An 11066-nucleotide genomic window follows, 5' to 3' on the forward strand; every position below is an offset into this window, starting at 1 on the left:
TATATATATATATTGTGTGTGTTTAGTCTTACCACGACTTTGATATTTTTTTATTGAAAAATATGAAATATATATACAAGGCGTAAAGATTTTGATATAACGTTTACCACGCGGGTGCGTCTCTCAATTTCTCATTCAGGTAAGTGGTGGCTTATAGCGGAGATTTTGGAACTAATTTGCAACGACGCCCACAGAAATAACGAGTTTAAATATCTCTTGGACTCCTTACTTGCTCACTTAGGCCGGTTCTATAATAAATTAGATGTTAGAACGCAGTCGATGGTCTAATGAGGAGAACTTGTTAAAGGAAAATAAACTCTCTCATCGACTGCGTTTCGACAAACAGCATATTGTAAAACTGGCCTTAGCGTTTGGTTGGCAAAATTTGTCTTATGCATGAGTTGGCAACACTAGTGCCGAAAATAGATCGCGACGCGGCAGGTATAACGCATTCCATAAATCGTTGTTTCCGCGATTTCGGCTCGTTGAATGCGAATCTCGTGCCCGAATCATTACTGGGAAAATAAGTTTTACGCGTTTGTCATGACAAGATATCGTCAAGTAAGTGTCTGGAGTGAGTGTGCCACTAAACGTACAGTTAGAAGCTCTGAGAAAAGTTTCACGCCTCTTTATCGTACCCGTATTATTTTCACAAACGAATATTTGGAGTGTCACAACGAAACAGCCGAAGCTAACCTATTAATTCTGTAACTTTTACCGACAGTGTCGTTATGTTATCGTTGCGTAAGTTTTATATCATGCATTATATACCAACGTAACAAAAACATAACGACACTGGCTATGTTCGATATCCATTGTCGGTATTGAAAATCTGTAGTTCATGTTACTATAGATTTCAATACTGGCAGTGAATATCCGAATGCAGCTACTGTCGTTAAAAGTTAGAGGTTTTCTATAATAGGACATAATAGGTTTTCTATAATTAGTCATAAATCGTAAGCAAATTGACCAACCACAGTCGATTATTTCAAGAATAATCAACTGTAATTGGTTAATTTGTTTGCGGTTTATAATTAACGGCTTATTATAGAAAGCCATTACAGAAACAGTAAGCAGGGTGCTCAGTGTTAGTACCAGGATGAATATCAGTGTCAATATTAAAATGTCAATCAGGCAGTGGCAATGTCAATGTAAGATTAATATCAGGATTGAAATCCCAAGTGAATATTCAAAGTGCCACGACAGAGCAACCATAAGCTAGGATGTTCAATGATGAAATCAGGACGAAGGACGCAGAAGAAGATAGGATAGTAATTTACATAGTGTTAAATTAAATTGCGTATACTTACGGTTTCCTCAATTTTTAATTGCTTTTATAACTTTCATAATTAATAGCTTAGTCACGCGTATAGCAACATTATTAAGCGGATTGCATAGCAGTAAGTCACGTTGATACTAGATTCGATCCTTGCCGGTGGTTCCATCAGTTTTTCGATATATTATAACTTTCGTAATCAATATCTTGTTGATATCTGGACATGAGCGCTCGTACATTTAAATCCTGACACACTGTATATTTTAATTCGTTTTGCTGCTTTTGCTAACACATAAGAATCATTGAGTTTTTGTGTGTTGTTTAATTTCTTCTTAATACTTTCTGTTTAATTTTTTTGTTTCGCATAATTATACGCATTAATTTGGCGTAAGGTAGCACTCTCATTTTCGTGCAACAAAACGTGAATTTTTGTTAAAGTGCTCGAGCGCTAAAATCGAAGATGCATCATTAATGTTAGCACATAATTTGCATTTAATTATAGTACGAATTTTATGTCAATTTTTTTGTGTTGGGGCCGCAAGCTTTTAACGGAGAACTTAATTAAATCACTTTAATAGTTTGTTTGTTTCTGAATTGCGGATCTCGAGCTACCTTTCGGCATGGTAAAAGTCACAAACGTTATTGCAGACGTTATTGCAAACGTCGGCACTCGAGGTTTGAGCGCTGCCGTTTGAATCGCGTCAATGAATCTTCAAATTAATTAATCGTGTTTGCTCGCCGTTTATATGATACTTGTCCTACATTAGGCTTTCATTACGTTGAGGGTTACGAGCCATTATCATGCCGTCGTTATACAACGTTGTTATCGAATATTATTACTTTCATTGATTTAGAAAATAACAGAAAATTCTCAATATAATTAGTAGTAGTAAAATTGATTTTGTAATTTACTGTGCAATGTGGCGTTGATAAATGAATGAATAATGTGCTCTTGATATATATCATTTTAATTCAATTTCGCACATCAAATACTGGTATCTCTCACTAATGCAAAGTACTTTAGAATTATAAGACTTAATTGATTAATAGAATTCGCAAAAATAAACGACAAAACGTGAATAATTATGGATTTAATTTGCCAACTCGTGTCTATTGGAAAATCTTTTATTTATTCTCGCGAATTCTATCTGAGTGAATCTCACTTGTAATAATGAAACATTTTATATGTTAATATAAAATTGATATAAAACTGATATTTTATCACTGTTTTTATCCTACGAACGATCGACGCGAAGCCGAGAGTAAAGCTACAGTTTGGCGAAGTTGTAAAGCTATATATCAAGAGGTGGTACCGACGACATTTACGCGTTTAGTAAACATCACGGAGTTACGACTTTGGAAGTACCTGTACAAGGTGCTGGCACGCGTCTTCGCCTCGTAAATTTTATTACCAAATGCGTAAAGCACGAAAATGTTCTGAAATCATTTCCGCCAGCCAATGAGCTTTATGACCCTCGGTATAAATTCATGGTCCTAGCGTCGGACCGGAAGCAAATCACGATCGGTTTATCTTCATTTCGTTGAAAGGCAACGAATTTTTTTGTCAAGATCATCTGCAGTATATATACTCGGAACGATAAGAGAATGTGCAGCTGTGACGACGTTGAAATAAAAATGTAAACGGAAATGACATAGTTCAAGACAATCGTAGAATTATCGTGTAAAGCATCGCAATATTGCCCAAGAAATTTTGGGTCTATGTTAAATCTTGAATTCTAATATTATTAACGTATTAGTATTAACATATTAGGAGCTAAGTTAACAAAGTGGATTTAATTCTAATAATACAATTTACCCCTACTTTGACCCTGATGATATCCGAAATTTTTCTTTATATCATAAAATATGAAAATAGGTGTTGAATGAAATAGTGAAATTGAAAGTAGGATCAAAATTTCGATTTGGGTAAGTTAAAAAGACTAAGATTAGAATCAAAAGAGATTAATGTAAGTTTCAAAATAAGTGTTAAATGGAATAGTAAGGCTGAACATAAGATCAAAATTTCGACTTGGATTGATGACTAGTGAAAGATCGGTTATGCAAGAAATTAAAATTTTCTAATGAAAGTCGTGTTTGTATCGTAGATTATTTTTATTAGTAATTTTGATGTGTCATAATAATAATGTGTCAACTGTTGAACGTTGATAGTCGGTATTTTAATTTTCGCCTCCGAATCTTCCGTTGTTGTTCCTTCATTAATATTCGCATAAATAAGTAATTTATTTTATGTATCTTAGAAGTAACAGTCCTAATTGATGAAGCAATTAAATCACGACCGATTATTCACCCGATCGTAAAGAGACAGTGTCTTCACGTTTCACGACGAGTGAGCGACGTCGTTAACTTAAAAAGACGTTCTCAAAATTCTGCAAACAGTTCCATTACATCGCGACGCAGGGAACAGGGGAAAGTTGATCCGAGGGTCCTGAGGGTAGCCACTGGTGTTTATCGGATAAGGTTTAAGGTTACCACACTCGTCCGGGACTTGGGAGTGGACGTTTTGCGACGCCTTTTATCCCTCTTCACATTTAGCTCATCGAAACAGCCCGGGCTTTTATCGTGACCCAATTCGACGTTCGTCTTATCGTTCGCCGACGGCCGAGACGGCTGACCATTCCGGGAACGCAATTCCGCTTTGTCGCACGAAACGAAAACGCAAACGTGGCGCAGGAAATGTCCTGAGAGGCTTTCAGCCTCGGTCGTCGTGACGCGGCGCGGAATTCCAGCCGAATTGGAGTGGATTCGCATTGTGCGAATTGCCACGACGATACTACGCGAGATTCGCAACGTCGCGTTTGAATCTACTCGGCGGTACCACCGTGAACGTTTGCGAAGTCGTACTAAGGGAGAGGTCACATGGCGATAGAATTCGAGTTCAGTCAACCCCAAAATACTTGTCCGTGATTACTGGAGTTGCTGGAGTTTGTTAGAATTTTAATTGGATTCTTAATTACAAAGATGTATGTAACGTGGAAAATCGATTAGAGAATTTCCTTTCATCAATCACATTATTTCAATTGTGAGATATGTATTGTTTCATTTGTATCGTTATATATGTATTGTCTATGAATAAATGCTATATATATATGTGTGTGTGTGTAACAATAGTGGATGCCGCGTACGACGAGAGACCACGAGATAAAAGGCATGGCTTTCAAATACTGAACTAGATAAGAATGATGCTAATTATTGCGCCGCTTTTGTTTCTTGAAGTCGTGATTGCGGACGCGACGATTTATTCGTCGCAGCTGCATTCGAATGAAATCCGACGAGATAGCGTGTTGTGGAGACATTTTCTGATAACTGCAGTTTTCTAAGCGCCATCTCCTCCGCAATCTCTCGTTCTGGATGAGACGCGTCCTTGGATCCGGGATGCAGAAGGGTCGTTATCAATTTCTTAAACGGCATACATATTCATGCGTGAGTATCATATGCAAAACAAGACGGAAGCTTCGCCAAATATTTGCGCGTCGCCGCTGACATTTTCCGCAAGAATTGTGCGGGCGGATCTGCAATTCTGAGATCTTAATCACGATGGATCTGTCGGTTTAAGTGATTTACAGCTATTGAATTACGGATCACGTTCATTCTTTGGGATGTTAAATACTTAAAAAACAAGGGCTTCACACCTAAAGTGTCAACTCGCGAACATTCCAATCTCGAAATAAAGTCCAATTTCGGGTATCTCGGGAGAACCGTGCTGATAAAAAGGAATTTTTTACTCGTACACTGCGGTGCACGTGGAAAGATCGCTGATTGGAAATCTAAATTTTTGTAAACGCTTACCTTATCTCAAGTCTCACCGACATAGGATTAACCTGATTTTTCACAGCGTAAAATCAGACACGGTGTAAAAGTAAGACTTCCGCTTCTACTAGACGTAATCTCGAGAAATCTTAAACAAGATTTCGTACAAAAGTTATCTAAACGGATAAGTAGCTATCGTCTTTGTTTATCTAGGATCTCCTTGAATTTCCGGATTTATCTTGAAATAACGCCGTTTTCTTCCCCCTTGCTGGACATCTTATAGTTGTACTCGGCCACTATCTTCTAACTTTTTCTCATTTGAATTATCGCCTACTCTTTTCTCCGCGCACGCAAAGAACTTATTTGTTTCAATCTGCTTTAATGGGCACTTGATTACTACTAATATTTATCTTGCAAGAACAACCAGTAGCGAATTGTTGAATTAACATCAGCATTTAATTTAACATCGTTACATTGTTACTCAATCGTAATTCTTTAGCGAGAATTGAGAGAATCTACAAATGGAATTCCTTCGTTTGGAAAATTTGAGGGAATTAAAGCTTTTCGGCGGTATTGTCGATTAAAAGTTTTCGCTCACTCCAAAGTTACACTGTTCTGCAATTTTGTTCAACGCCCTGGCAGCCGCAAGTTCGGAATAATCCCCGCATTAACATATTTTTCGACGACCCGCTCGCTACTTTACGCGATTACGAAGTTAGTTATTGACGACTCAGGAAAACTTCTTTTGATAGCGAATCTCGTCGATTTCATCCAGATAGATTTTTTAGGATTATCACTATGTGGGACAACTAATGAAGGAACTTTACAATTCTTTTTATTACATTTATTAAGTTAATGTATAGAAGAGACATTGAATTAATTATTAAATTTATATATCATACGTTAATGTAAATTTCTTGTTGTAGTGATGTAGCAACAAATTTACTAAAACTTAGTGAAATTCTCATATTACATTTGACACGATTGACACATATTGTTTTGGGTAAATTTTGATAGGTTTTTTTGCAGGTATTTTTATTTTGCCATTTTTTATGTGATAAATATGAATGCAACCTGATCAATCGTAAGAAACACAACGTTGTTGAATTTTGTGATATACTTTTAATATACTTAAAGTTGCTATAAAGTTTACGTATATATATATCAGTCTATCAGGATAATTATTCATTTAATTCAGCGAATGTGTATTAGCATGAGCGCAAAATGGACTTTGAAAATTTAAGACTTGTAAAACACCGACACGGAAAACATTTTTTCCGCGTCATTTCTTACACGGAATTATAAAGTACAATTAACCGAACGTTATGATGTGATAACGTTGAAAATGCTCATCCGACGTAATAGGAAGTAAAGTGATCGTTATAGTTTCACCATCATACTAAATGCCTACTTTTTTTTAGCAAAATATCTTGTTACGTGATATTATATATGCGTAATTTCCGCGCATGTAATTTTTCTCAGAGACGAGGCGCGGCGCTTAACGGCCGTTCGAGAAACATTTTTCTTCATTCTGTCCGTACGTAGGTAGCGAATCACAGTCCTCCGGTTGTAGAGTGAAATAAATTGAGTTGGCAGATAGATATTATACTTTGCCACGTGTCAATTTTGATTATAGGCGTAATTACTGTCAGGTTAATATTCAGGTCGCATACAGAAGTGCACGTGCCGACACAGAACGAGGAATCTGAGATAATAAGGTAACAGAATAGATCGACGTATTAACATGTAGAATAATAAAAGCGCGGTAAGAAGAACAGTCAAATAATTATGCGCGTAAATTAGTCGCATCGATGGTAAGATACGAGTGACGAATATATGCTTCACGTTCAGAAATTCCAGTAGCTAAGATTAGACTCTATTCTCATCGACATTTTACGTGCCATTTACGTTTATGGCTGGTAACGATTAATGCGCCAAATAAATATGCGTCAATCAAAAAGTCGTTTCAGCATGATCGATTTGTCGAGGGCCGAGTTTAATCGGCTCGACGCCAACTGAAATAAGTTATATTTTCGCCGAGCACGGAAATGTTAGGCGACCGCAATCCGTTCTCGGCGCCGGATTACGCGATAAAAAAATTGAAAATAATCCCGTACAGGCGGAATCCATTTCCCACTCGGCGATTTTCCACTGGCGGCTAGCCGTTGCGGTTGCAGGTGTGAATAAAAGAGGCACGCTTTGCCAGCGGAGCGGACGTATTTTTTTCGAGACGAGATCCCATCGACTATTTCATTTTTATCGAACAAGTTTGCGTTCCCGCGTCGCATGAATATATGTATATTATCGGGCATGTGTAACGGTTGTTAGCCTCAAAAAATATTCAACTCGAACCCAACGTTATCGCCTGTAACACAATTTCCATGACTGAAAAAAGATATATGCGCATTTCATATTTTTCATGATAATTTTACATAAGAAAGAAAAATGTTGAAACACGGAATATTCTTATTTAATACATTAAAGCAGATGAAAACACAGATAATGCCAACCCCGATAGATTGATGTGCGTAAACTTCGCAGTAACTTTAAGTACATTAAATCACGATATTCCGTAATGCTAAGTCCTTTATTGATTGATTAGATTACAATCATATTGATCACATAGAATGACAAAATAGAAACACGAAAGAAATACAAAAAGAATTATAAAAATTTATTCAAAACAATATGTCATGTTAAATATAATATGGAAAGCTGAGTGTAACTTTTAATAAATTTGCTTTTACATCAATATAACAGAAAATTTATATTATTGTGTGACGTGAAATTTAATAATTCAACACTGTATATTTACATCATAAATGTGATTAAAAGAATTTTAAAGTTTCCATTATCGACTTGTCACATCGTGATAATCATGAAAGGATATTCTCTAAATTTCTTGGGATAAGAAGTGACAGTACTTTCATTCGAGGTGATAATATTCATTCGAGTGAAAATATGGTCACTTATAAAAGTGAATGTTTCATTCAAGATTAGAGTAGATTTTGACTGATCCGTATGAGCGGATCATGAGCTTTCAATCAATTTGAGTGACTATGTCTTTGTGACGGTAAAATAATCAGGAAGTTAACAGATTTACTTTCAAATAAAAATATTCACACTTCTATAAAATATACTAGTTCTCAAAGGATGCTTACGATAATTCGAGTTTGATTTAGTAGGAGTTAGTTTTACTAAGGCGGTAAGATATGATAGGCACAAACATCTAGTATCTTCATTATTCATGACAACTTAATGCTGTCCGATAAATCGAGTAGAGTTGAATAGAGTAGAGTTAGGGTAGCGTAGCGAATAGTATAAGTATTAACAATATCAGGTGATATAGTTTCGTAAAATATGTAACAATAATATTACAAAACAATGAGTTATTACATTATAGAAAAATTAGAAGCTAATAGAAGTCTTTTAGAAGAAAAATTTTCAACATATGTTAGACAATTAGCAACACAATCTAAACAGAATATTTTGGTTAATAATAGATTAGAATAATATACTCTCTACTTTTGGATATTTTACAAATATATATTTTTTCATAATTTAATTTAGTGTTTCTAATTTTTCTATAATGTAATAACTCATTGTTTTGTAATATTATTGTTACATATTTTACAAAACTATATTATCTGATTTTGTTAATTCTTATACATATATTCGCTATTTGCTACGCTCCCCTAACTCTACTCTACTCTACTCTACTCGATTTATCGGACAGCATTGAATTGTCATGAATAATGAAGATATTAGATGATTGTGCCTATCATATCTTTCGGCCCTAGTGAAACTAACTCGTACTAAGTCGAACTCGAATGATCGTAAACACCCAAATACAAATAAATAGCATATAAATTACAAATAAATAGCAAATAAATAGTATACAAATAAATTAGCATATTATTAGGCAAGTAAGAACAAAACATTGATATTGGAGCAAATATATTTTTATTAAATTTGGGAGCAGAATAATGTCAAACCGACCCTGAATCCCAATTTTTAATATTAGTATTAATTATCTCTCTCCTTCTAATTACCATAAGATTGCACATTTTTTCCAAATTATAGTTGCGAAAGTATTCACTCAACGGTTCAGAAAGTGCAGAATTTACTCTATACGAGTAAAAAATCATTCGAATTCGAGTGACTCGGTGTCGCTCTACTATTCGAGTGAAATTTCATTTTAAGAAATTTGGAAAGTATCTATGTGGGATATTTCTGTTTTGGTAGAAATATTTCGCAAAACATCTTTCCCCTTTTATGTAAATTTACGTCAAAGAGTATGCACGGGTGATATGTGTGCATATATTTATCGTATTTCCTTACACTTCTTGTAGCAAAAGTATTACTGCAGACAATCGTTTGTATCAAGACATTTAGTATTTCACCAACAAATCTTCATTCATACAATAGAAAATGCTCTTTTAGACATGCGTTATATTCATATCTCACAATCGAATCTTCGACGAATCTCGATTTTTCATCAAGTCCGTCTGTAACATCAATCGCTCGAATCCATGTCGATCGTTTCAATAGCGAAAGAAATTCAACTGCTTCCGCGGATCTCCGTCGCAATAAAAAAGCGATCGAGTCCTCGTGAAATTTATGATCGCGAACAAGGTAAATCCTTCCCCTCGATCTTGTCCTCGCGTGCCATGAAAATGTATGAAACATCTCTATCTCTCAATCCTTCGTTTCTCGTCGCTATATCTCAACTCGCATAGCAATACCGTCACAAGCTCTCCTCGTACAAACCCGTCTCTCGTAATCCTTCGTATAATTGTTCTTGACTTTTCGTTTCTTCGTCAAGCATACTATAATTTTTGTGATTATTTAACTTGTTTCTCGCTTCAATTACAATTTTTGCGAGTCGTGAAGCAAATAACTCCCGTAATTTCTTCATCCGCGAAGGCGAACGCGTACAGATTTCGCGCGAGGAAAATTGCAGTGAAAAGATAATAGGACATTGCCGAGGCAACAGACTCGCGTGTAATGATTCCTCAAGGTGCCAGAGCGATGAAACTTGATATTTGTGCCTTTTCGTCGGACCCGCTCTTATCCTTTGCTCCTTGGCATTCAGCGCGGCGCCGCGCCAATCGCGACATCATCGTTGTTACGCGCGACGTGCAGTGAGAAACCCCGAAATGCCGTATTTCGAATTCAATTGGCGGACTGTCGGGAATCGAAGGGGCCCGCCGAAATTATTCCTGACAAAGGCCCGAGGGGCAGTTCTTGAATCGTGCGTCTCTCGACGTGAGATTCTTTTCGCCAGTTTCGCCGGTCCGGCCTATTCTGGCTCGGAGGAAAACGGAGGAAATATGCTTGGGCCACGAGGTCAAGGAAATTTCATGCGAACAAGCGCTTTTGACCTTTACGAGACGAGCCGGCAAGCAAGCAGGATAAAACGCCACCGTATGCCGAAGGAAAGCTATAACGTGGGGTCGGTAGATGCTGTACAATTGGATTGTGCTCGGTGAAAAGGTGAACCATGAATATTTCCTGCTGGATGATTATATATTTCGTTTCAAGATAGCACAAAATCAGTTTATTATTTATATTTATACGGGGCGGTAAGGACGACGATATATATATATATATATATGTGTGTGTGTATGTGTGTGTGTGTGTACATACATATATACATATACATATATACATACATACATACACACATACAATTGCGGAGAAAGCTCTCTCGCTTAAAAAAGAAATCAATCGAAACGCTCATAACATCGTTATCATCCTGTTGTCATCGTAACTCGCTTTCATTTTATTGTAAAAGTGTATATATGGTAAGTGCGTCCGAGCAAACGGTTAAATAAACAGAGGATCAATTTCTCCAACGTGGATCGCTTTTGCAATCATTCGATGAGCGCGCGAGAAGTTAATTCAATGCTCTAATGAATCCCCAAAGTTCATCGCGGTATCATTCGGTGTTGTAGCGCCTGCGGGCTGTAAACCCAACTAATCACTCGACACAAACGATCCTTTACACGCGAGGCGCCGC

The sequence above is a fragment of the Odontomachus brunneus genome, unplaced genomic scaffold (assembly GCF_010583005.1).
Source record: "Odontomachus brunneus isolate Ranch 3 - 2012 unplaced genomic scaffold, Obru_v1 Obru_scaffold_032, whole genome shotgun sequence".
Lineage (NCBI taxonomy): Eukaryota > Metazoa > Arthropoda > Insecta > Hymenoptera > Formicidae > Odontomachus > Odontomachus brunneus.